Source organism: Neocloeon triangulifer, unplaced genomic scaffold (genome assembly GCF_031216515.1).
Source record: "Neocloeon triangulifer isolate White Clay Creek 2 clone unplaced genomic scaffold, ASM3121651v1 ptg000017l, whole genome shotgun sequence".
Lineage (NCBI taxonomy): Eukaryota > Metazoa > Arthropoda > Insecta > Ephemeroptera > Baetidae > Neocloeon > Neocloeon triangulifer.
In genome coordinates this window covers 6658075-6685703 of record NW_026775559.1, presented here as the reverse complement: position 1 = coordinate 6685703, position 27629 = coordinate 6658075, and the positions used below count along the sequence as shown (strand labels likewise).

The 27629-nt window shown below is 34.0% G+C and overlaps 1 protein-coding gene and 1 non-coding gene across 2 annotated transcripts in view; one reads left to right on the top strand and one right to left on the bottom strand.

The window, feature by feature from the left end:
• The window catches only part of LOC132202974 (homeobox protein orthopedia-like), a 123216-nt gene that overhangs the window by 59748 nt on the left and 35839 nt on the right, over positions 1 to 27629 (top strand). The gene's annotated exons all lie outside the window — the stretch shown is intronic.
• LOC132203804 (U5 spliceosomal RNA) lies at positions 22712 to 22830 on the bottom strand. Its single transcript, XR_009442465.1, has one exon. It is a non-coding gene; the product is annotated as a U5 spliceosomal RNA (small nuclear RNA).

Genomic DNA, 27629 nt, shown 5'->3' with positions numbered 1-27629 from the left:
GTGCAATAAAAATAATAATAAATCTCGCTTCGCAGCTCCCTGCTCCAGATCAGGTTTCTAAAACACTCGCCGCTCCCCTTTGCGCGAAACTATTCTGTTTGCATGGAAATGAGAGGAGAGCGTTTTGGACGCGAAAATATAAAAGCTGCCGCCGGCCGCTGCACATCCGATTAGGCCTCATTAGTCGAAAGTGCGAGTGGTTTCGGGTTTCCTGTTCAATAATAATCATGCATGGCAGTGCATCTCTCTGATTTTATAAACCACAGATACTAGCTCCCCGCTAGAACAACATTTAAAGTTACATTTCTAATTGAATTATTTGTTTTTGACTTTTACGTTGCACCCAAGGTATTAATATTATAATTCTCAATAATGATAGTATGAATTTTTTGTTTGAATACTGGAATGGCAGAGAACGCATGAATATCATTATAACAGAGTTTCCCATCTTACATGATTTATAATTTTATTTAACAAATCATTAATGCAAGCTAATTTCATCAAGGTCTAATAAAATATTATCAATAATAAAATATTAATAATATTTTTAAATTTAAATAATTGTAGAGATATTTTTTAAATAAATGTTTTTATAATTATTTATATATGCTTGTAACATTTTCTATATATTGTGCGTTTTTTTTAATTAAAAAGTTTAATCACTAGAACATAAATAAATCACAACAAATTATTTAGATTATTTTTTGGAAGTCTCAATTATTTAATTAGAATTGTGTCTTAAAAATATAACTTTTGCTACGTTTCATCTCAGTAATCAATTACCAGTTTCGAGTGAAACCAAAAGTGTATTCACAGCATGCACTAAAATAATTATATGTATAAACATTCGTTTTGACGCTTTTTTGTGCATTTTGTACTTGGCTCTACTATTTTTTTTTAATGCAGACAAGCTAGAAAATCTATGAGACAATCTTCTTGTACTTGGACGACTTTTCCAGCACATTATACCTGTAGGGGCTGGGGATGATTTTGATGTCTTTTTTTACGCTGGAGTTAATTCAGAGGGACAAATTTAATATAAAAATGAAGATATTTTTTAACCGACCTGAATTTAAAAATTAGTTCTTACTTGCAGTCATGCCAATTTTATTATTTCAGAGTTCATTGAAGATAAATTTCCTCGCTATAGTTTATTTGGTGTGCGAAAAAAGTAATTAGTTTCGCGGGCCTTGAATAAAGAAAACAAGCGGCGGAAAAAAGAAACATCCAGGGAAAATTCAATTACAGGCGAAAAACTTTGGTGCTGGGCGAAGGGAGAGCGAACAGGGGGTGTTCTCGTCGCTTTTATCTTTGATATCATTAAATGATAATGGAGTGAGAAGAGCGAGGTTCGGTGGGTCCGTGTTTAGCGAGAGAGCACATCAGAAAATAACGAAATTCCTTCAGGCAGTTAATAGTGTTTTCACTGCGGATCTATTTTTCACGCCGCGCTCCCCCAGCCGGGAGATTAGGGGCCGATTTTTTCCTTTCGCGTCCGCCGCCGACGCACAATCGACGATGTGAACCTGGACAGATGCGCCTGATGGTTCTCTCGCCGCGTCTGGTCCATCTCGGCGCGCAAGTGGAATCAAAGGGGATCGATTCTGTTGGCGAAAAGTGCGGCGCAGGAGCGAAAAGCTGCTGCGACGACGCCGCGCGCGTTTGTTGCCAAGTGACGCCGGCGCCGCTCACACGGAAAATTAATTGCTTGGCGTGCAAGAGTAATTGGAAATCTAATTAACTCGCTTACCACCACCGCCATTATATAAAGAGCCCTTTCACAAGCGCCGTCGAGTTTGGAAAATTTTGGCAGCTCCTCTCTGTGCGTTCGCTGCAGCAGCGGCCGGATATTGAATAACGCGAGCTGCACACGTCGCCGCTTTCATCAGCAAACCTTTGACGCGCGAATTTCGATCGTTTGGTGCTTATAATCAACAGCTGTGTGTTTTCTTTTTTCCAAACAAGAAGCTTTATTCACATCATGTGAAAATTTTGTTACTTTAAAAAAAATACTTGGATACATAATAATTTGTACTATATTTTTGTTTTGATAAGTATATTTTTCCCTGACATAGAGTGACGCGCAAACATCTCCATCAAATAATAAATTATGCCGATTGGTGGTTTTCAATGCAACATCATGAATCAATCCATGACGATTGGAAAATTCCACACTAAGAAATATATATTTATCTTAATTTAAGCTAAATTTAATTAAAATTTTAATTATTTATAATTAATTTAATTTAATTTTTAGCTTTAATTTTATTGATGCTGACATTTGATTTACATAATCTCCAATAACCTCATATGTTAAAGTAAAATGTTTTGATGGAAAACTCCACAACATAATTAATATCGTCCTCATAATTTCACGTTTTTTATTTCCCTAAAAGTTTTCGAGGAATTTCACTCTATATAAAATATATATTAGTTAATTTATTACAGAAATGATTAAAATTGCTTTGCCAGGAATAATTAATAAATTTAAAATCGAACCCTTCATTTCTAAATAGATCTATGGGTGAAGTTAATTAAGAGAGTTGAATTTTCAAATTGACTTCCATTTTCCAGTTTGCTTAAAAAAATGTTAATGAACTAATGTTAGTAACATAATTATGCATTTAAGTTTCAAATATTGTGTTTTTAAGTTTTTTTTTATATATATAACAAAATCTTCTCATCCTACAACCAGGTTTTAATGTAAATACTTATTAGGACCTACATTAATTAATTTTGATGGAACATAAATTAAAGAACCTTTTAAATGAAGTTGAGCCAATGAAAAATTCAATGAAGTATTTAATTGAGCGCGAATTGTTGCGTTCAAATTACTTGTACAGTCTTTTACTAGTTTTCTCATTATCACTTAACTTGCCAAATCTACTCATTTGTCACTCTCTAGAGAAAACAGGCTAGCAAATTATTGGCTCTCTCTCCACGCCTGCTTTTGCTTGATAACTTTTGCTCGCGCCCTCGCAGCATGATGTCAACTTTGCTGGAGCAGAAGCAAGCACCACATCACACGCGGGCGCACTTAAACGCACCTCGCCTCCTTTCATCTGCATACCGACTTGATTAATAGTGCTGTTAATCACGCCTGTAATTGGATTTGGCCTTGGCAGCCCCAAAGCTCCGAAATATGTTTAGCCGAAAGTGACAACCACATAAGCTATAACGCTAACTTAAGCTCAAATGAGCACTAACAAACTTAATAATTATTCGCATTATTTAAAACTTATGACTAAGCAGCAAATAAAATTTTACTTCAAAGATGGCTAATAACAAATACGATTTAAATATTTAAAAATTTGTATTTTCTAATATTTACATATTTTACATATATCTCATATTATTTGTTTTGAATTTTAATTACTTATAATGCAATTGATACCAGAAAATACCTTTTAATAATACTTGTTGAAATTTTTAATTTTAAATTAATTGTGAATATCATGCTATTTCTCTTGAGAATAATACTCTTATAAATCCATCCTTTATTTGTATTAACGTCAATATTTATGTTATATTGAGGGTGAAGCTAATGTAGTATGAATAAATGATTTTGAGCTGAACATAAAATATATTAAAAGAATCAGAATAAAAAATATATGTATGTTATTAAATAATTTTGCTGTTCATTTGCCAGAAAATCCAGCTTGCAACATAATTCATTTCTGAGTTGATTACATTTCCTGTTTTAATCATTCCATGGTCGAATTCCAGTATTTGCGTAGCTAATAATTGTGGTGATGACAGCCGCCATACATACTAAGCGCACTGCGTGTAATTCTCGGCTATCCATACGCCAGCGCAAACAATTATAATCAAGTGGAAAGCTCATCAACGCAGCACGGCCGGGTGCCACCGCAAAACAGCAAACTCGACGCGCATTGGCAAAAACCACATCGACGTTGTTTACGTGTGTGTTGTGCGTTATGTCGCGCATAATTGAATCTCGCGCGCTGTGCAATAAATTGCCGCGTCGACAAAACGAGACCAAATTAATTAAAACGCACGCTCGTTCGGTTTTTGCGGAGTAATTCAAGCGCGAGGTTAAAACACAAACGAATTTTGCGCGAAAATAATTGCAACGCTTGTTAAGTAATAATGTTTGCGAGTAATTTGAATTTTAATTATTCAATAACGAGAGTGAGTATACCAGAGCTGAACCAACGGGTATATAATTCATTTTATTTTTGCGCCTCCATTATGCCTTTGATGAGTGCCTATTTCGGAAAATTTTTAACGCTAAAAAATTCAATTGAATTATTCATCTCTTTTTATTTTTTCTGATGCTCATTGAAAATTCGCAATATCATTGGGCAAAGAAATTAAAATATTAAAATGATATAAAATTTGAAAATCCATTGTGTAAAATTATTCTAAATTGTATTACAATATAAATAATTATGTAAAAAGTTGTAAAAACTTTTAGCAGTAAATTTATGATACAAAAATTATATGCATTCGTGAAAAAAAAGACTTCCGACTTATTGATTTAACTATTTATTTTATTATTATTTTATAATTTTTTGCTTGTAAATTTCAAAACGCTTTTACAGAGAGTTATAAAATCAGAATTATTATTTTCTCCATTCAAATTAAAAATTTTCCCTTTACATACACTTTTATAAAAAAATGTTTTAAAGGACAGACGGTTGATACAAAACGAATTTAGCCCGCTTTACCACCCACGGGCTCTGAAATCGAATCTAAAAAACGCGGCTGCTCGCGAACAAAGCGTGCATTGTCATGCAGATGCGCCGAAAGAGAATTTGCGGAGAGAGCGACAAATAATCGAGACATTAGGTCGCCTTCTGTCACGCCACGACAAAACAGTTTACAAACTGCGTTACAATAATATTTCATTACGAGCAAATCGCGCGATAACTCAATAAACCTCTCCCCGCTGCATCAAGTCAAGCGTTTTGTTGATGATAAAACACTCGAGCGCGGGGAGGTTTGATCTTTATTCGAATGAGTTGCTCTTCTCCCCCGTCCGTATGCTGAAGGCTCGATCTTTTTCACCGGCTATTAGCGCCCGACTGCTATTAATATGCATTTCATTCCGCCATCTGACACTCTCCGTCCTGCACCATTGACGTTTTGATTTCAATTTTCATTCATTTCCAGGCTTGATTGCGTCCTGTATTAAGTGCAGACTTGATCTGCCTTCGGCGATTTCGTTAAAAGTATTCTTTAGGTTGCTGCATAAAAGAATTAATTGTGTTTTTTTTATTAATAGCCAGCCTGTGTGACTAACTATTACATTGGAAAACCATATTTTCCAACAAAATATTACAAATAAGCCCACCGTTAAAATAAAATTTCATTTACGGTCATAAAAAAAAAAACGTTTTTAACCATAGAACTTGTAGTTGTATATTATTAAAATTATAATACAATCATATTGTTAAATAGATTTTATGCATGCTTTATAAAATGTTATAAATAAAACATAAAATTTTAATTTTATATGCACATTTTCTCTAAATTAATTCAATTCGTTTATACCTAAATAATTTGCTTATATTCATTTAAAATATTTTATTGAATATTTAAATAATAAATAAACTTCAGCTAAATATTTTTAATAAAATTGTAGATTTATAAAATTATCTTTTATTTTGTTTTTTAATTAGTTTTCTGTTTTACGCCTTTTAAAGAAAATTGATAAATCAAATATTTTCTTTTCCATTTTTTACTTCTTGTAGCGTATATAACTAGAATCCTTATTTTGGCACATTTTCGATGAAAAAGTAAACGTTATGAGAGCAAATAGAGCAAAGAGGCGCATATCTCGGTATAGCAAAGAGCCCTTGTGAGACGAGACTTGATTGGATTGTCGCAACGTCGCAAGCCGCACACAGTCCACCCACGTTTGATGCGAAAAAGAAACAGCACGTTGATGTGTGTGCGCGCCGCTGTGAAATTGGCTTCATCTACTTGAAAAGAAGTGAGTTGATTGAAAAAGGGGGAGAGAATTTAAACGGCTGTCGAGGGTGCGGGCGGCGAAAGATGATGGCGACCGACGACTGCTGCATCTTTCTCTATACATGTATGTGTGGGCGCAAATTTTTCTACCCGTTCCAATCTCCGGTGCCGAGCCCTAACCAAATCAATCTCAAACCACTCAGAACAAGCGCGCAAAAAACGATCAAACCAAGATGTGATTTCTAATGCGTGTGTGCTGATCGAGTCTTGCAGAGGAAAAAATACTGACGGGGAAAATTTATTTTTGCTCTCTAAGTCGGTCGGCTCAAAATTGAAAAGAAAAAGTTTATTTCCTCTGCGTTATCCGCGGAGTTGAATCAATTTGCTGATCATCTTTGGAGATAACAAACTCGATTACATCAGAAGCTGCGGCTTCTTGTCGACGAGAGCGAGCGCAGAAAATAAGACGACCGAGGTCTCTCCAGCGCCGGGAAGGAAAACGTTCGCCTCCTTCTTATACCCTTTTGTGTGATATTGAAGAAGAGCGGAAAATCATTCTCTGAGAGGAAACGTGCAAATTGCTCGCTGGGAGGATTAAGTAAAGGCACAATGTAGTTTTAACTTTTTAAATAGAAAAAAAAACGCTGAAAGTCTCACAAACATAGATTTTTGCTTAAGTACCTTAAATTAAAACTTATTTATATTGGATGAAAAACATTATAAATTTTGAATATATTTTGTTTTGATGATGTGAACAATTTTTTATAATTTGCTTGCAAATAATTTGAAATAAAATTTTCCCAATATATCATTTATTGAATATCTATATTGTTATGTTGTAAATCAAATTCATATTCATAAAATTTATATCATAGGATCATATTGTTTTGAAATTTTCGTTTATGCGCAAATGATTTTACTTTTCAACTATATAAGGTTATAAACGGAACTAATTTTTAAGCAATCCAATCGAAAACTCTTCCTAATAATTGTTGTAAATTATGCAACCTGCTCGACTCACTTGTTAAGATAATGCATAAACCGGCAATTATTTTTGGTTGGGATTTGAATGTTAAAAAAAAACTCCCATTTATTTCCTAACAAATTAAAATTTTAAGCCTATTATACAAAATTTAAACGAAATTTAAGAAACCAACTGCTATTTTTAGGAAATATAATTTTTGCCCTTGCACCTCTTTTTACACTTTTACGCAGCCTCGATTGCAAGTAACACATTTTACGGCGTGTATATAATATTTTCTCTCCAAGCTTTTTTAAATCTAATCAACAGCAATTTCAAGGCCTTAATCTTTTTGCGCCGACGGCAAAAATGGAAAAATGGAGGAAAAGTAATGCAATTGGGCGCGCTAATGAGAAAAATACAGAACAACGAGGCAGCCTATTAAAGGGACTGCACGCGGGGTATAATGAGAAAAAGTCGCCGGCGGACGCGAAATTGGAAAACGACGTCGCTTTGCTCAGCACCGTAATTTGCTTTTCTCTCTCTCTCTCTCTCTCTCGCTTGTTGGAAACTTTTCTCCGCTCGGCTCCACCCCGTGTTACGATGTCGGGCTGATATAATATAAAACAAGAGAGCGGAATTATTAAACTACACAGAAAAATTCGCTCTCTCTCTCTTCTCCTTCGCGTCCAGAGCAAATTGGTTTTCATAATGTCGTTTAAAATCGAGTCGGCAATCACATCAAAGACGCTAGAGACTCTCTCGTTTGTATACCAACTGCACGGCATTTTTCCTCACTCAGCGGCCATTATGGAAAGTGAGTGCCAGGGATGAATAAAAAGTTTTCGCCCTCTCGTTTCTTATGTAGATAAAACGCGCGGCGGGCGGTGATCATCATCGTCTCCTCTGCAGCCCTCGGCGCGCGTGCAGCTTAACAAAGTTTGCTCTCTTGTTATTGTTTCGCTCTCTGCAGAGAGGGAAAAAAACGCGCCAGAAATAAGCTTTCGGGCGAAAAAAGGGAGAACAGCTTAATGGCCACGTAATTTTTGATCTTGTCGCAATTAAAAAGTCATTTAGTGCTTACGTCGAGAGATGCTTCTTGTTTGTAGAGGCGCTTATTAGTTTTTCACACGATCACATCTTTTATTTAATATGAGACACTAGTAAATTGAATTATTTGTAAAAAAATAATTAAAAAAAAATCAGAATTTAAAAATACACATTCATCATGCATTTTATTTCCATTGATTCACATTGAGTATCTATTTTAATTATTTTCTGTAATATTTATATCTTCTAATTAAATTTTAATCTTTTAATTTTTAGACTCCACAGAAAGTACAAGTTAGTTTTTTTTCAATTTTTGTGTCCTATTCAATAATGCAATTTTTATATGAATATTTATTAATACTATCTCATGACCTCAAAAGAACTCAGGGAATAATAAATTAATATCTTCATATGTTTGTATCTGCATTTCTAAATCACTGCCAATGTAAAAATGCATTCATTAAAATTTCCATTCTAACATTCATTCATGGCTCTGTGCCGCGGTATTGATGAGCAAACTTAATTAAAATACTAATTGTTCACGAGGTAAAATTTTAAAATATAATTAAATATTGTTATTTTACAAAAATTCGAGATATAAATGGAAAAAATTCTAGAAAATAGGACACTCCTTTGGTAAAACAATTTGCTGAAACGCTGGGCCTCAAGAGCCTTTGAATGAATTTAAGTAGTCTTATTATTTCTTCTCAAATTTATTTTACATTCGCATTTCAAAAATTAATAAAGTATGAATTGCATCGAATAGTTTCCTAGAATTCAATCAATTTAAATTTCCTTGAAAACAATATCGTTTTTGATACTAATAATGTAGTTAAGTGCATAGTAAATTTTTCCACGCATTTTTTTCAGGTCGTGTTTTGACCCTTACAAGTACAAAAACCATGTATTACATGTGTGTGTGTGTGGTGCTCTCAAAATTTTGCATGCACAACAGCACTCGACTACAACACAGTTTTCCAGTTTTTCTCGTTCTCTGGCGGGCGACAGCTGTTTACATTTTACGTTTCGCTTGTGTTTTCGCGCCCTACTAGCGAGCACAATATTTCATGCAATAACGCTTTGCACAAAAAACTTCCCTCTTTTCCGCCGTTCGACTCCATTAGTACGCTTTTGTGATTGCAATTTATTGATATGGGAATGCAGAGGTCTGTTTCTCTCTTGATAGATCCGCTCCTGCGTAAATGAGATCGAGGGCGCGCGTGGAGCAGACAAGTGCAGTGTGTTTTCGCTTCGTTGAAATAAGGACACGGCATTAGCCAATCCAAGCGCGCATTGTACTTTATGACTCGGAAATAACTTGTGTGATCTCGGGATGAGATTATTGATTATGCACTGACGAAATGTATGCACTTCAATTTCAGACGCAGGGTTTCACAATTTTTTTTAGTGAGAGGCATATGTTCTTAGATTGGAGAAATAAAATTTCATCAAAATTAAATCTGTCGGATTTTGTTAATAAGGCTAAATTCTTTTGATGTTCTATGTTCTCTGTTTAGTAAAATTAATACAAATTAGACAGCCAGGTAAATAATAAAATCAACAAATTTTAACCGCTTGCATAATATTCGCTTTTGAAAACAAAAAACGTCAACGCAAAATGTTCTTAATATTTATTGGTTCCTTGTGTTAATAAAAAATTCAATTCTGCTGCAATTTTACCGCAAATAAACTTTTGAAAGATATATCATCTGGTGATAAAATAATTTTTAAATTTTTAAGACATGCAATATTTTCAACAATGAAAAAAGTTCAAAGAATTTGGGGAAATCGGCAGTTAAACGCACAACAATTAAGCTTATTTTGGATTGTTGATTTGAATTTCGCCGTGACAATCAAACCGAAATTCATTTCCTTCTTGACTCTTGAACGAGATGGCTGGACAGCAAAAGGTGCAGCGCCGAACCCGCCAGGTCACCGGCTTCAACATTTTCGTCCGCGAAAATTACAAGCGAGCAAAGAAGCCCGGATCCTCTCCTCAGCAGGTCTTCGCTGATGTGGCCAAATTGTGGAAAGGCCTCAGCGGCCCTGAAAAAGCCAAGTTCAACGCGAGGGCCAAGAAAATGCCAAAGAAGGTCAACAACAGGCGCCGCTGAAAAGCCTGCAGGAAGAAAAAGCCAAGAAATTGAAGATTTTTAAATAAACGAGTTTTCGGTCAATTTTAATTTTCCGATTTTTATTGCAAAATTCTTTGACTTATGATGAATTGTTGATATTAAGCAGGCAAATCAAATGAATGAGAAATTCTTAATAGCCCAATTTGAATATTTGAATTTTTGCTTGTTCAAAATCCATGCTCAACTGCTAGTTTCTTGAAATAAAATTTAAATGGCAGTCCAGGAAAATTACAATCAAACAGATTTTCAACAGCAAGCATTCTTGACAAGCCAGCGAGCGAAAAAGCCAAGAAAATAAAGATTTTAAAACGATCCGATTAATAAAGTTAATTCTCCTTTTTATCAAATTCTTCGAGCTTTTCTTATTGCTATTAAAGAATTCTGTCTGACTCAATTTAATGAAGATATTTAGAGGAATTATAAAATCGCGTTTAAAACGGAATTCTTATTCCAAGGTTTGACTTTTCAACGGTTGATTGTAGTGTAATATTTTGAATAATCCTTAGCCCAATTACATATGCATTTAATGAAACACCCCCAACTCTACTGATTGTGAGTGAATTTCTTGATTTAAAACTATAAGGACTTTTACGGTCAGATAATTTCTTACTTTATTTTATATTTCACTGTTCCTATCTTTCACTTAATTCAAATTCAATTTCAATTTTATTTCAACAATGACAAAATACGATGTATTTTAGAAGAAAGATGGCGCAATTAAGCTCAACTCCGATTGTTGAAAAAAGAATTTCACAATCTTACCTAAAGTTATAATACAAATTATTTTTAATTAATTTTAAATTTAAAAGCTCTAACTAAAACCAAAAGTCATAATCAGTTTGACCAGAAAATTTTTAAGTTAGGGGCTCTGAAAAACTGAGGAAAAATAAAAGCCAGAAAACTATGATATAGCAAGAATTTTTATGACATTCTGCGGCTGGCTCGTTCACGTGTAATTCAATAAAGCAATTTATCCCTTGTTGGAGTGCATTTTGTGTCGTAGATCAAGCAGGAAAAAATGTATCGTTTGCACAGCATTTGGCGACAATAACAGAGTTTATAGGTCGCACAACAATGAGTGAAAAACGACACAATGGAGGTGCCAAGGGCTCTCGTTTTCAGCTGTATCATTGAACTCTTGCAACTGTCACAATATAGTCGGGTATCAAATCAAATTTTAATGATGTGGTTGGTCGCACGGCGTGCTCAAAAATAGAGGTTCTCATCGTTTCAAAAAAGCAACAATAAATGCAGTGCAGCCGCAGAAACAAACTTTTGATATCCAGCTGCGGTTTTTCGGCCATTGCGAGAGACGGTCTTTTTGTATGTGACAAACCATGACAAACTCTCTCGGCCCAATAGGGGGTCTCGCGGGCCGCAAAACAGTAATTTGTATCGTTTTGGAGGAATAGAAAAAGTGACGCTGTACACAGGAAATCCATATTGAAATCAGAGAGGCCTAATGATACACGCGGCGACTACCAATTGTGTTTGTCAAAATGTAGCCGGCTGTGGGTTTTTTCCGACCACAGTCGTCTATATTCCCAGCAGATTTGTCAAATGAGTGGCTTTGTGCAACATAATCTGCTTATTTATTCCGCTTGTTCAATCAATTCCTTTGAAGATCTACTGCGCTTAAATAAAAGTTTTTTTTTGTGACACTCAAATTCTCCTTCAATAAATTTTAAAGATGTAATTTTGATATATGTCTGCTTAATATTTGGATGCTGTAAAAAATAGGAAAACACAATACTGGTGGTCAATATTGCAAATTGAGAGCATTGATTATCCTAACAAATTAGTTATCAAACGAAATTAAAATTCATTATTATCTCAATCAAAGTGATATTTCCATTTTCTCCGCTTTTCATGCAATCGCAATACAAACTCGTTCATATACTTTCGTATTCAAATAAAATAATATTGCTTTTTTAATGAAAAAAATTCCTGCTCCTGGAGGCAAACAAATGAGATTATCGTGTTTTTCAAAACGCAGTCAATATTGTTATTGAGCAGTATATTGCAGCCCATTGTAAACACCAAAAACCAACACAAAACTTTATTGACTCATTTACCGCAAAATGAAAATGTTTGCTCCCCCAACGCAAATCTCGCAGCGTGAGCCCATTGATCTCTCTGTGTTGCAACATCGGCCCCGGATTCCCCTCTAGTCGACCAAAAAACTGCAGACCCGATCGATCGATAATCGGCCCCCGCGTGGCTATATACACGCAAAAATGGAAAACTTGATTTCATTATGGAGATCCGTTCGGCCGTGCCTGTTTTTTCGTGCTCATTCGCTCTGCGGTTATTTCTTTGACGGCTCAATCTGCAGCACCATCTTGACTCCAAGCAAAGGCGAGTGCAGCACTCGAGTGCTTTGTCGCCGGACAACATAGGCAGATGCGTGGTCGTCGCGCAGTGGTACCTCGGCACAATGCGCGATGATTCTCAGCCAAGGTGTTGTAATCCCCTGGTTTTAATCCGCACCTCGGCATAACAGCCTCGGTTGAATATAAACGAAATACAGCGATAAACCCTCAAGAGAAGAAGAGAGGCGTAAAAAAATTTTAATTTTAATTTCTTCCACACTATTATGGAACTCGTGAGTTTCTTGGGGTTTTTTTTTGCGATTCCACTACGAGCAATATAAGAATAATTCATCTGGAAATAAAAATAATGTATAAACTTTAATCTTCTGATTGGGAGTGGTTGGATTTATTTTTAATTGACATTCTTATTTAATTGATTACTTCAATATCCGCAACTTAATCAATCATTATATTATTATCACAAAGGCAACGTATATTATGCTCAACACGTCGTTGCAAAGAAAAAATGAAAAAAATAAATGGCAACTGACCTCAAAGGGCGATCTGCGGTCTGCTGGTACTTTAAAAACCTAAGAGTTTGTCGTGTCCATATACAAAAACTAACAATAAAAGTGGGAGGAATTCATTTAAAAATAAAAATTATATAGAGAGGATTTTCATTAAATCCACCTTGAGTGATACCATTCAATTTATGTTTTACATCATTTAAGTAATAATTATGTTCTTATTAACGTGATTTTTGAGTCATATGTAAATGTTATGGTAACCAGTGCTACGCGAATACATATCCCTAATAGAGTATAATTATATTTTCTATATGTAATAGGCAAAAAATTTATTTATTTATTGTTGTTAAAAAAGCATAGTAAAATTTGAATAATCAAAAAATATTAATTTTAATAAATATCACAAATTAAAAAAAAAAATAATATGTATAAAAAATATTATCAATTATTTTAACCAAAAATATAAAAAAAATACAAGTTTATAATTTATATAATAATTTAGTTTTTTGAAGCATATAAAATTTTTAACTAAGTCCTTTAAATTGACTACTTTGTGTCAATATTATAATTTTTGACAAATAACAATCCATTGCAATACATATTTCTTCATAAAAAAATTGAAACACAATTTGCGCCTCTCTATATTTCTTTAGCTGAGCTGCAAGAGTGCTTAGCTCTGTGCAAACAGCCGTATTGTCTGCTCGCAAACCTCAAAGTAAAAATGCGTGTTATTAATTCACTTACGCGGCCTGTCGCTTTTTTTCTCTTGCGTGCATCTGCCGCCTCGCGCCGCGCAAAAGATAACATTATATAAAGGCTGAAAGATTTACTTTTCTTCTTGCAACAATTCTGGCCCCTTGTTTGTTGATGAAATTTTGATCTGCTCTCGATCTTTGTAAGTGTTTCCTTTCTGCTGTCGATACATCATTTGAGCCGCGCGTATATCGGCTGCACAAAAAGGCCCCGGCATTCGAAAATAAGCACCGATCGGCGCGCGGATTTCTTTTCACAAGGGTATCCGCCGCGACCTGCAACAAAGCGATAGGAAAATATATATCAGCAGAGAAAAAAAAGAAGAGACGCCGCGTATAGTGTCATTTCCGAAACGAGGGAGATGCGGTTTCGAGAGCTCGAATGTCGCTTCTTTTATAGAAATTTGGATAAATCTCTCATTTTCTTTGCCGCCGCAAATTTGATATTCAATTCAGGTAATTTCTATCAATTTTATTCTCGGAAATTTCCAGAATTGGAGGAAAACAAATAGCTAAATTTTTAATATAATATAGATTAAATCAATTTTATCTCAAAATTGATTCATCTCTCATGCTGGTTGTACCCAATCGATCGGACCACGAGATAAAATATTTGTACACAAAGTAGAATAAAAGCGGCATACGCATTTTGAAAATTCTTTATACTTAAGATATTTCAAATAGCGCGTGCAGCAAATCATAACAAAAACTCTCTGTAGATTTTGTGTTGTAAGATATTAATCTGTCTGATTAGAAAATTGAATTTTGTAATCAAAATGATGAGAGGGCTGCACATCCTTCGCATTGTAGTTTTTTTAAAGCAGCTGCCATTTTATTTTTTCCGTCAATAAACTGTTTACATATTTATAATAAATGATAATGTATAGATAAAAATTAAGAGCGGAAAAAATGGGAACTATGATCTTCTACGACACTATCCAAATTGACTGACGAGAAAATGAGTGCGGATTATAGACTCGTCTATTCTGGTTTAAGCGATTACAGCTCAAGCAAATATTTTTTATACATTCAGTGTAGCTTATAGTCAAAGCTGAAAAAATTCAACCTTCACAACGTATGACGCATGAAAGTTGCATTCAAAAATCATATTAAATTACGTTACAATTATTTAATTTAAAATTTAATGTAAAATATTGTAGCAACGACAAATTCAATTACAATTTCTATATTAAAAAAGTTATTATTTGTTGGTTTGGCAAAAAAAATTAATGCTTTTCAAATAGTCTATTCTTTGCATTAATGTGTGAAGAGAAAACACTCTTCTTGCGTTAAAAGTTGTGAAAATTAAATTAGAGCGCTATAAAGTAATCGCTGGTGAATAATTATCGCATGCCTTTTTCAATTACCCTTAAAGTGAATTCATTATCGTCTGCGAAGCCAATCAATCGGAAGCCGCTGCGAAATCTCCTTAACAAAATGCAATTACAATAAAATTTTATCCAGCGGCTCTGGGCGCAGAAAGATCTTTAGCTCCGTCGCAGGCGCAGGAGAAAGGATGTAAAATTAATTAGCATCCGTCTTTCTTGTGTTCCGCGGCTGATTCGCGCGGAAATTTGCCATCGAATGGGATTTTATTTTTGCCAACGCGTTGACGCAACGTCGCTTGTTTCCTTTTTCACCAATCTGCTTCTCTCGCGATTGACAATTATTGCGCCGAGAGAGCAGCAAAGGTTAAGAAAGCGATTTGCTTCTCGTGATTAGCAATTTCGCCATCACTTCCATTCTATTGTAGTTTTGTTGCCGTGAACTGCACGCTCCGTCTTCTGATTGTGAGAGACAATGAGGAAATTTACTCGAAAATTGGTTCGCTGATTAGCAGAGAGAAGAGCGCGGCGCCGGATTTCCAAAAGTAATTGGGCACAAATCAAATATTTGCGCAACGCCGGCACAAAAGTTTTTCCACAGAGTTTAATTAAATTTCACCAGAAACGGAGCAGCAGCTGCAGGATTAATAAAAAGAGCCATGTACGAAAAGCCAATTAGAGTTTCGCAATTGCTCGCAGCGCAGTGAGAAAAGGTAGAGCTTTCGCCGTCAAAAGAATACGCGCTTAATAATTCATAATGAAAAGAGCACCCTTTCTTTCTCGTCTGCTCAGAGCAAACGGAATTAAGAGAAGAAAATTTGCACGACAGCAGCCGGAGCGAGAGCTTTTCTCTTTTTTGTCCGCCCTTAATTAGATAAAAATGTTATTTCCTCTCCAACCCTGCAGCGGCAGAACGCGCCATCGCAAAGAGAGCGAAAAAGCGCCCTCCTCTCCTTGGGCTCCCCAAGTCTGCAGACTAATTAGCGCCAAGCAAACGACGCTGCTTTTTATTGCAAACAGCTCCAATTCCAATTATTCCATGATTTTTGTATGCTTAAAAATATTTTTGGCTGACATCAATTTTAGACAAATACTTATCTTCCATTGTAGTCATTTTTCATTTTTGCGTTTTTAATTACGAAATATACATATGATTATTATAAAATCCATCATAATACCTTGAAAAATTGGATTAGGACCATTTGAGGTATTATTGAGTTTTTTTCTTACTTGCAGTTATTTACAGAAAAATTTATGAAAATTTGAAAAAAAATTTAAATTTAAAAAATAGCAAACGCATTAATTTAATAATAAAAAATTAACAGAGGAAAATATTGGATTTGGCAAGAGCAAAAAAATATGTTTGCAAAAAAAATTAATGCATTTAGTAATGGAAACAATTAGAGTTTTTTAGTTTACTTCCGTCCAGATTTTTTGTTTAAAACTAATCAATATTATAAAAATTAATTGGTTTTTATTTTATTTCTCATATTAATTCCTTGATGTAATTTAGCATTTTTGTTGATTTAATAATGTTTGTACTAAACAAGTTTGATAATGTATGTTTTTTCTCACTACAAGACAAGTAACCATTGAATCATGAATCATTTCGATTGCCTCTTTATTGTGTTTTGAATGAGTACTGGATTGATGAGCCTAGATGGAAGCACTGCACTGGTGGGCTCGAAGATCAGTTGCCATGGAAACGCTTTTCAGCATATCTGGTCCAGAGCGCTAGATTGAGGGATGGAAACCTGCAGAGGGGAGTAGAGAGGAGAGCATCCCGTTTATTACTTACCTTTTTGCTCTGCAGAGCGCGCTCAAAAACCAACCCCTATTTTGATGGTTCAGGGGATGAAGTAAAGATGGGGGTTGGCGCTGATATCCCGCTTTAAATACTCATCATTATGGATGATTGATACATTATTTATATAAGTTTGAATCTTAAAAAAATTACTGAGTTATGTTGAAATATCAATAAAAAAATCATTCCTCAAGAAACGTCCATTAAGAATTCTAAAAATGAAATGTGATTTTATTTGATAAGCACACCGTTGACTTTTCAATTTTAAAACGGTTAAAAATTAGTCCAATAAATAAATAATATTATTATAATGCGTGGTTTGTATAAAAAAGAAATTTGGAGAAACGTTCTGCCTATAAAATTTCGAAAATTGCAGGTATTTCAACTTTTAAACTGTCAATTAATAATTAATTCATTAAGTAAAGAGACTTTTTTAAATTTTTAAAAACTCTTAACCCGTAAATATATTTTAGCACATAATTTCATGGATCAAGAGACGTAAAAAAATACTCGTTTGTAAACAAAGCAGCTAAAAATAACAAGAAAACAAAACAGAATTTGCGCCTTGGCCTTTGAATATTTTTAGTTTTTACACAAGGAATAAAATAAAAAAATTGGTCTCTGGTTTTTCTGATTTGTATTCACACACAGCAGAGAGCATCTGCTGCCCTTGCCGTTAAATATGAACAGGGTATGGGTTTGGTGGTGTATAGGCTATGCTCTGGCGTGGTGAGAGCCATAGCCACACATAAATCTGTCATACGCGGAATGTAGTGGGATCAGTGGTTAAGATTACACTTGCAATTTATAGCCGGCGTCGTAATTTACCGCGCGCTTTTGATCCCAACCAACTCCACCCGCACAGCCCACAATAAGAGTTTTCCGCCCTGGCAAAAGCAGCGGCTCCGTCAAGTGCGATAAGTTATGAGAGACGCGGCGCAATCTAGTCGCCCCGCGGATTTACAACTTTTGTGCAGCGGAAAATCGCCACTGCGATAAACAAACTGCGAATACGCGACACAAATAAGTAAAAATGTGCGCACATCTATCGGAAAAGGAAAAAAGTAAATGCCTATGCAAGCAAGAGCTGAAAGCCCTAAAGACGAATAAGGGTCGTAAATAAAAAAAAAAGAATAAGATTTGCACACATTTTCATATATATCGCGATCCACATGACTTTTTACAAAAATGAATCATGTTTTAAATATGTTTTATTACAGCATATTGTTAAATGTTTGAATGTTTGATTCTAACCTTTAGCTTATTTTCTTATATCCAATATTTAAAAAATATGCTATAGATTTTTAGTTTCAGGAAGAAGTTTACAGAAGGAGATAAATGAAATTGATGAATGCAGCAATAATGCTAAAGAGAAGTGCTTTTTTACTGTTAAGTCTCTCAACTTATATTTAGATAAGGATATTTTACCAAAATATTTTAATTGGTTTTGATTATATTGTGCATATAAAATAAAAAAAAGACAAAGAATGGAGGATTGTGGAGACCAAGTCCTAAACAAAGGATTGACATTATTAGATGCTCTTAAAGAAAAAGCGTCAAAGAACTTGATAAAGATTAAAATCACTAATATCAAGCATGCTTGGGGCACTAGTGTCAGTCAAAAATTGGTCACCAGTTATATCTTATCCTAATTCCTTTCCTTCAAAACTCCCTTTATTCTCATTGTTAAATATGCAATTGATGTAATATCTTTTGATTAATGTGAATTTTTTCTTTTTAAGATAATTTTCCTCTCTATTATGTAAATTGATAATTTATTTGAATGTATGTATGATGTACCTGGGCAGTAATTGCCTTCTGATACAATCAATAAAGACACTTTGCAACTATAAAAATTAAAAAAATAATAAATATTTTGATTATAATATTATAATATTTACAGTCGTTCTCCGTCTATAGACATAGACCATATAAAAACTTTGACTGCATGGTCCATTAGAGTGGAGATTTTTGGTTCTGATGGTGTGGTAGTTCTGAAGCACATAATAAAATAAATGATAGAAACATATTACTTGATGATTGTATATCATATAATATTTTTTTTTCTAAGGCTATTTTATTATGTGAAATGTTTGTCAATGAAGGAAAATGAATGAATATTAATCAATCTGGCAAAAAAAATTAAAATAAATGCGCCAAAATATTTTCTTTTTCTGATTTAAAATAATGCATGATATTTATAAGCTTTTAACTTCAGCTTGAATTCACAAATGTATATTAGGGAACCAGAAATATAGATGTCATCTCAATGGCACACTCTTTAAGTTGATGGTCTTCTCGTCTCGTTTTAATATATATAGGGGGCATCGTTCTTCGTTATCGCTAAACAGAGCTATAGTGTTGTTCACTTTACCTCAATTTGCGGACGTGCTCCTCAATTGCCAGCTCGCAAATCAGTTCATAAACATTAAATAGAGATTAGGCTGCCTATTTGACGTTTGTTCAACCTTTCAACAATTATTATTCAATTGGATTGATGGAGTGATAAAAAATCTGGAAAATAAATTTCATAATATTTTTATTATTTCAAAAAATTTAAAGTATGAGAATGAATATATACTTAAACAAAAATTATTTTTTATGTTGATCACTTTTGTAATAATTTTCCTTTTGCATTCTTTTTAAAACAATCAATCACAAATTTTTTACTTCTTTTTTACAGCCATACAATAAATGCCATTTTATTGTATAGCCTGATTTCTATGGTAAAATTTGTCCGATTAAATTATCTTTAATTCGTCATCATATTTTGAATTAAAATCATTGCTGTAATCTGTCAATTGATATTTCCATTTTGCCAAAATAATACAATCCAAAGGAAGAAACTTTCAATAAGACCATTCAATTTTTATACCTCGACGCAATCTTTTCTCTCACACAAAGTCCTGTGGTTTGCGAAAAGTGCGGTGGTCGGAAGAAGCAGCAAAACTTTTTGGCGCGACCATTTTTCACGTCACAACAACAGCATCGTGCGCGGTGTTTTGTTGCCGGCGGCGTCGGAGGCACCGAGTCCCAACGGACGCATTTTGTGATTGATAAGACCGCGGTGACTAATGGCTTTGCGAAAACCAGAAAAAGCTCTCTGAGCGAGCAGCGGCAAACAGTATAGGCGGCCTGACTCTCCGACGGCGGCAGTTTCTCATAATTACGAGGCGCTGCGTCGGCGGCTGATCTGCTCCATAAAGTCGCGAAACGCAGCCAACACAATACTTTATTATCGACACACACACACGCGCTGCACAATGTAATACTGTTGTGTGTGGATGCGCATCCATTCTAATCTAGTGCAAACCAAGCACGCACCGCAAACACCATCTACGCACCAATGTGCAATCTAAAAGTCCATAAACGATTTTTACGTAATTAAATTTACTAGGATCAGACAAAATACTTGTTGATAACTTTTATTAAATTATAACAAAATGAACTTTCCACTTTAACATTTAATTTTTAGTCAAATTATATGTACAATAATCATTGACTACATTGTGTTGTAATAATTTTTCCCTATAATGTATCTGTAATAAATTATTCACCTTTGCTTATAGTAACATTAATTACCCGTTGGGATTTATTTACTTGGAATCCTCATATTTAACATCGGACGTCATTGTAGAAATAACAAAAGATGATTTAAAATCCTTATATTATTTAAAAGAAACGACGAAAGATCTCATAAAATTGGAGATGAAATTAAAAATTGAAAGTAATTCCTTTCATAATATTGATTTAACCAGTTTTTTAAAACATGTAAAAAAAATGTTTTTTTTTGTCAGCCAGACATAAATTCTGTTAGTTAATATAAATATGTGGACTCTATTTATATGTAAAACAATTTTATTTTACAAACTTTTTAAAATTTAAGATATTATCTGTACCCAGCGCGCACACTATTGCATGCCGAATGTCTGCCAGTTATCTGGCCGACGTCCGCATTGCCTGCCGATTGCAGGTATCGTCGGCCAGTCGTCTGCCAGTTGATCGCAGGAATGCAACGAAAGGGACTTTGGCGCGAGCGAGCGCCAGAGCTAAATGAAGGTGCGTTACAGGCGATCGGCATTGAATGCCCATTTAATGCCGACCAGCAATCGGCAGACATCGAAGATGTCACTGCGGTCGAATCATTGGAAACTTCGGCTGTCATCGATCATTGAAAGCATTTTTATTTCCAAACAAAGTTCGTTGCAACGTTCGTCCATCCGAGTTTTGTCCCGAAAATCTTTGAACATCCTTTAGAATTCATCACTTTTATGCCCAGTTTCAAGTCTTTAAGTATTTTGAGTGTCTGTTCCTTGGATTCATCAATGAAAATGGCCCGATTTTGTGAAACTTTGCAGGTAAATACAAATCCTAAATTTTATGTTCCATTGCACCCCGCATTTTGCGGCTAAACCCAAAAGTTATTAAACATCCCTGCTGAATTTAAAATAAATCAAGAATAATAGATTTGAACGAGACTAATTGAAATAAATTTAGTCTTATAATATTAACGGTTCGCAGACTTCAAATTTGGTATTATTATTTTTCAGACAATTTTCTTGATGCAGCGTTAATACGGAGGAAGGCCAGTACGCGCTTAAACACAAGCTCCCAAATTGGTGTGGACTTATGAGTGTGGTTCGTTTATTAAATCGTGTGCTTATGGAAAAATTCAATTTATAATATCACAACGGAGGCATCATGTATTCACGTTTAAATTTTAAATTGTTGTATTAAAAAAATTATATAATTAATATAAAAATTACTTTTTGTATCATTTTAAAATATTTTAACATTTAATTATTAAAATTGAAATGAACAATTTTTATTATATGCCTCAACGTAAATGCATAATTTTTCTTTCCACTTTTGCATTCCTCTATTTCCTTTTCTAATTTTACAAATTAATCAATATTTAGAAAAATTACATAGAGCCTACATGCAATGACTGAATTTTATATTATACTGAATCCAAATTAACAAATATTGGTAAAAAATATATTCAAAAATATAAAATGCAGTTATTGCCTATAGGCTCTATGTGATTTTTATAAATATTAATTAATCTGTAAAATTAGAAAAGGAAATAAAAGGAATGCAAAAGTGGAAAGAAAAATGATGCATTTACGTTGAATGCGCATGCAACTGGCATGCAACGGACGGTCATCTGCCGGCCGACAACTGGCAGACGACTGGCAAGCGTTAGGGAAAATTGAATGTCAATGCATTGCCGGCCGATGATCGGCATTAAATATTGACCGATAACTGGCAGACGACTGGCATGCAACGGTGTGCGCGCTGGGTACACACGTATAAAAAGTGCCTTTTTGTGCTGCGGGCCGTGGTTACGCAGTCGCAGTTTTTATTGTGATATCAGGGAAATCCATTAGCGCACCTTGTGGCCCCGCCGTCGCTCTGCCAGTGTGAATCTTTTAATTAGCAATTGTGTGAGCCGCCGCGGGGCGGGCGGGTGGCATATTCATTCAAAATGCATTGCGCGCCTTCTGCTCCGCTTTTTTGGGGCCACGCGCTGTCAACCGGCTGTCAGGAAGCGCGCGATGATGAATGATGGACGTGCAAGCCATTTGCGCCCGACGCCTTTCTCCACTCTCAGCGTTCTTGTCTTTTTAGCTTTTTTTCACCCCTGCACCGCGAGTGGAAAAAATAATTGCCCCTGATCTTCATTCCCTTTTTTAGAATCAATCAAAAAAATGAACATTAATATTATTTGCATTATTTTTGCCATATTTTTGAATTGGTAACCAGAACCAGTACAGATGAGAAAAAAGGATGTTTAAAAATTTTAAAAAAATATTGACAACATGTAAGGAAATTGCCAGAATGACTGCAGATTGAATTACTAAACTTTAAGTAATTAGGGGGCAGGGCTATTATTATTTGTTTAAATGTGAGCCGATTGCTCAGCTCATTACAAAAATTGGAGTCAGACTCCTTATGTGGACCTCTCCACGGAAATCTTTAGTAAAAGGCGAAAGATTTATTCGCTTTGAAGAGATCCCAGAGCATTAGGGAAGTTCCGGTATATGACGGTAACTTTTTAACCGGTATATTTGTCACGGTTACCGGTAACTTACCGGATTTTTACCGGTTTCGGTATATCGGATATACCGGTATATTTTTCAGATACCGTAAAACGGTTTTTAAAAATTTTTCGGCGAGCGAAGCGAGCCGCAAAATTTTTCGGTATTTATAAATCGGCGAGCGAAGCGAGCCGCAAAATTTTTCGGTATTTATTAATCGGCGAGCGAAGCGAGCCGCAAAATTTTTCGGTATTTATAAATCGGCGAGCGAAGCGAGCCGCAAAATTTTTCGGTATTTATAAATCGGCGAGCGAAGCGAGCCGCAAAATTTTTGTCAGATTGATATAATTATATCGGCGAGCAAAGCGAGCCGAAAATTTTTGCTATATATAGTCTGTGCAGTACTCACTCCGCTCTTATAATTGATATATATGCATATATTATATATCAATTATACCATCAACATTTCACGTATATACTGATGTATACATAAAATTGATTTGACACAAGCAGAGTGCATATATACAGGGTGGGTGTGATTTTTTAATACGCATATTTGAGCGATGTTTTGAGAATAAATAAAATTAAAGAGAAAAACTTGCCTTTGTTATATAATTATGTTTTTTTTTTGTTTTTTTTTTTTGTTTTTTTTTTTATAAAGATACTATTTTATTTTATCACATCAATGTAATAATAAACGTGTAAGTAACCAGAATCGGGCATATTCAAAAGCGATGGCCAATATGGGTATTCACACGCGATATTTCGCTCCTCCGGCTTTTAGAAACGTAAGTTTATTTGTATTTTAAAGATGAAAATTTAATATATTATACTGTTGTGAAAAAACAATGAAACGAATAACCAAAAGGATAATAATCAAATCAAAAGATAATCCAAATTTTCTCCCTTTTGTATGAAATCATGATTTCAATATTATGGTGAGTTTGAAATTATTTAAAATAATAAAAAAGAGAATATTCAGTATTATTGTATGTTGACAGGGTGTGAGGTTTGTAAGATAAACGAATTCTCTTTTCTTTTTGCAAATATGTTCATGCTCTGTTCTAGAGAATTACTCAGGATTTTTTTTAAAATTATTTAATTCAACATGGGATATTGAGATCTAGCTCTATTAATAAATTCATCTCAATATCCCATTGAAATCAAAAAAGAAACTTTGTTTGTAATACATATTATCTTTCATGCATTTGATATTATTTATTGCGACTATTTAAGGTGAAAATAAAATTGTTTCATGGGTTCCAACTTAAATAAATTTTGCCCCACATATTGAGCTCACAACTTAACAATTAAATGATAAAATATAATGACGAGACGCCGGCATTGCAGTAGTCTAATTTGTGACTCATGGTTTCTTTTGTAACGTAACTATTTGAGGAGGAAACACATATAAAGGAATTAAAAAATTTTGCTGTCTAGTCTCGTTTAGAGTAAAAGGAATTGCGTGTGTCATTAGCAGCAACCGGCTGGTACGGCTTTCTCAAGTAGGCAAGATTAAAATATAAGTATTTAACATATAATACAAGTTAACTTTATATAATTTAATGATAATTTCAATTATTTCGATGAATGAAAAAAATTAGAATTAGAATTAAGACTCAATTTTAAGGTATGGACAATTGGACATGCAGATTTCATTGTAAGATAAAAAATCTATCCCTCGATTGCTCTCGATATTCCACTTTTTTTGGTTTAGCTCCTGCAATCGAGTTACAAATTATTTTAAAAATAAGGAGGAAATAATACTTTATTAAGTTTTTATATAATTTAAAAAATCCAAAACAATTTCTTTTAATGCAAAAAATATTTTCGTTTCTTTCTGGCACAGAAAACAATTTTTCTTTACCGTTCGCTCCATCAAGAACAAAAAAACTATACATTTTCAATAATTGAATATAAATAATTTACTTCAAAAAACCTTTCTTCGCCTTAAAAGAAACAATTTATGTTAAAATTTACGTGAAATCAAATGAAAAACTCATAGTTTCAAAACGTCTTGCAGATAATGCAGATATGATACACCCAAGGCCAACAGAACCAACCTTGACCTTTGACGTACTATTTTTTTTTATCAGCGGCAAAGTTGGAGAACTCGACAAAGCGAGTTCAACTATATACCCATATTTTTCTACGACCAACAGTAACTTGTAACCTGATGAGTAACCAAGGAGAATTGTAATTTTATGTTTTGTTTTTTCAAAACGTCCCGTAAAATCCACAATTCTGAATTATTTGATGAAAATTTAGTTACGTTCCCTTATAGAAGAAATAAATATTATATAATTTGAAATTATCAGATCTGTATTATAAATTTTGAGCGCGGTGTGTGATTTCGATAAAATCTAAAAGAAAATCTCCAATAAAGGCAATAAAGCCCCTGTAAAGTAGGCAATTTTGAGAAATTCATGTTATCCTTAGGTAATTTATCTCTAGAAATCAGCCTGCTAATTTGTATCTACATCGGATGGCCTGTGCCCTACTTACGTAGGAAGAAAAATAAATGCGTAGCGAAAAATTTTTATTTTTTGGAAACGGTAACTTACGGTAACCGTCGGAAAAAATCGGTATCGGTAAGTTACCGGTAACTTACCGTACCGAAAAAAATCAAAGAAACCGATAATCAATACCGGTATATTCCTAAATACCGCGGTATACGGTTACCGGTATGTTTTGGTCGGTGGAACACTCCTACAGAGCATATTTTCTCAATGCCTTGCCAAAACGCCCGACCCCAGCTGCAAACGGTATTAAACGTCAAACTTGTTGAAATAGTTATACCAACAGTTAATGCTGAACACTTTCTTCCACAATTTTAGTTCTAAAATATTGTACACCATTTACTTTTTATTTTATTTTATTAAAAATATTTAAATATATTTCGCATTTAATATTTATTTTTAATATTTTACAGTAATATCACTATTACATTTCATGTGGAGGGGGCTGGGAGAAGTCGGCAGACAGCGCGCGCGCCATCTGCGCTAGTCATAGTGATACTACGAGAGCGAGTGCTAATAACTGAGCGCCAGGTATGCCAGCTCATTACATAGTGTCAAGAATAATAAGTATGATGTCCTCTTACTTTGCTACAAATGATTTATTAGTTACAAACAACAAATTTTGAGAACGAAATTTTCTCTATGTTTATATCAAATCAAGTAATTACATTAAAAAAAAAAATGTAATAAAAATTTAAATAAAAAAATTCATTATTATATAACGGTTAAAATTATAATAAATTAAAAAATTGTATTTGCTATATTTTATTACCTACATTGCTTTTTAAGCAGAAATTAATGTTAAACTACCAATTTTTTAATTTTTTTCCTCTAATTTAATTACGTTTATTACTTCTTTATACTCCTGTATTTTGATAAATTGCATCCAAAATAAAAATGCTGCACAAAGGCTTCTGATGTTTTCCTTTTTCCAGAGAGAAAACTGAACAAAGTAATTGGAAATGTGCCATCACAAATATTCATTCATCGTTATAATTATGCTAGTTTATTTACTTACCAATCATGTTTGAAACATAAAATTTCCATCACTTACTTTCCTATTTACACTAATTATTGCGTTTAGTTTTTAATTGTCTCGTTTCTTTCTTTATTTCTTTTATTTGCTTATTTTTATTAAAAATTATTGAATATTAAAAAATCAAAAACAAACAACGAATATCACGAAAGTAAAATTTTGATCCGCCGCCAGTGTCGTCGTGAGAGATTACGGGTGGTGTGTGTGTGTGTGTCGGTGGGTCTGGCGGGTTTGCAGCAATAAAAGCGGCAGCTCTTTGGCGCTCGCTTGCCATTTTTAATCCCCAGGGAGTGGATGGTTCCACATAGTGCAGTTTCGTGTCGGCATTAGTCTTGATTCCAGTTTGCTCTCGGCGTGTGATGCGCGTCGCGAGAACGCGCCGCCGACCGACCCACCGACGACGACGACGGACGGATGGATGGACGGGGGCGTGAGTCTCAGGGGCTGATCCTGCTCATGCTCTTTGCTCTCTCGCGCCATCCACCCTCTGCACGTTCGGCACAAAAACACAAAATCGCGCTTTGTCTCCTCCCATATATTGAATAGACCAAAGCAGAGTATTTTTTTCTTCAAAACCTTTAAAATATTATAATGCATAATTATTTTACATTGAATTATATCTATAAATACTTAAATTTTTATTTTTGCAAACAAAAGCCTTGCAAATGAGCGTGGGGCTTCTAGATATTCAATGCTTGAAAAACTGAGTGGCCTCAGTTCTTAAATAAAGCAAAATACTTTCAAACAAAATTATCATCAAAAATCAAATAATATCAATTATTTCTACACAATTACGCAACATAGAGACTACTTCAAGCAAACTTTATTAAACAGCCGGTAATTCGTAATTAAATACATTTAATTTAACTCGTGAATTATATCAGAGAAGTTTAAAAAGGACAATTATAATTGACAGATGTGTACAATTTTAAATTTGATTTTTTTGATATAATGAATAATGAGCAGATATTATTAATTATTTTTTTATTATATTGTTTCAGTATGTCTGTGTGATGATGTGATGAGATGTTTTTGCAAATTAAATTTAAAATTCACAATTGTATCAAAAATAATGAATTCATTTAAAGCAGTTAAATTAATTCATTTAATGCAGACAATATGCAACAATATGACACCTTAGAATAAAATTGTATGGATAAATTATAACAATGTTACAACTATAATTTTTTAGATCATGTAAACGTTAAATTGTTTGTAATTTCATAAGAA